We start from the raw sequence: 1,117 nt of genomic DNA on the forward strand, positions 1-1,117 counted from the left end.
GTCTCTAGGCCGATTTTTTTGCGTTGAGTTGACAGAGTAATTTGAGTTAAGGAGCTCCTTAACGAGCTCGGTCTCCGAACGAATTAAACTCGTAAATCAAGGCCCCACTGTATTTTGTTAATATTATAATTAATTTTAAAACATCTTTCCTCCAAAGAGATAAAACTATTGGAATTCAATGGAGTTCCAACTTTTGCAGTTTAAAAAAATAATCACTTTACTAGACCACTTCATGGCCAGTTTCCTTTTCTCCTCCATCCCTGGGCTTTCTTTACAGGAAACACTATCAATGCATTTTAATAATGAAGGAACTAAATAAAGGAATGCTAAGGAACAAGTCACAAGACCAAATTAACCACAAGTATTTGCGTGGCAATAGTGGTTGCATTCCTCTCCCCAGGTGGAGAGGAGCTGCACAGTGTGCCAGGGGACTGGGGAAGGGGGGAGGGGGAGGAACACTTTCTGAACCCTTTCTTCAGGTAAAAGCATTCCCAACAGGTGACCTAGTCTCCAGTAGGTGAACTTGAACTCATTTAGTATAAAACTGGAAGAGGAAGAAAAAGTTAAGGTCTCTGTACTGCAACGTTCTCTTTACACCTTAGTTAAAGGTTTAGATAAGTACCACAAAATGCGCTAATGAATGAGGGAGGAATAAGGAAGCGCCCATCGCGAAGGCAGTATTCCTAGTATTTCACCTTTTCCAGATTTTCGTCAGTGCAGACATCACTCACACACACACACACACACACACACACACACACACACACACACTTTATTTCCCTTTCCCTGCTCCTTGTCCACCTTTACAGGTAACAAAAGTCCTGTGTCTGCATTGGTTAGTGCTGGCTCAGCCGCAGGTGCGCTGGGGGAGGTTTTCGCCAGGCCGGCTCCCCGACAGCCCGCAGTCTGTCACCCCTGCTCTGGCTGGGGCCCACCGGGCTACGGAAATAAATCAATTTGGAATTAATGTAATGGACGCAGGTTCCCTAGCAGCCGGACTTCCCAGTCTCAAGGAACCGTCCTAAGAAACAGGCGGGTCTCTAAAAGTCTCTGCAAGCAGCTTCTCCCAGGACTACAGGTAGGAAAACTGAGCCCCTTGCCAACCCCCTCCCCCTAT

The sequence above is a fragment of the Myotis brandtii genome, unplaced genomic scaffold (assembly GCF_000412655.1).
Source record: "Myotis brandtii unplaced genomic scaffold, ASM41265v1 scaffold709, whole genome shotgun sequence".
Classification (NCBI taxonomy): domain Eukaryota; kingdom Metazoa; phylum Chordata; class Mammalia; order Chiroptera; family Vespertilionidae; genus Myotis; species Myotis brandtii.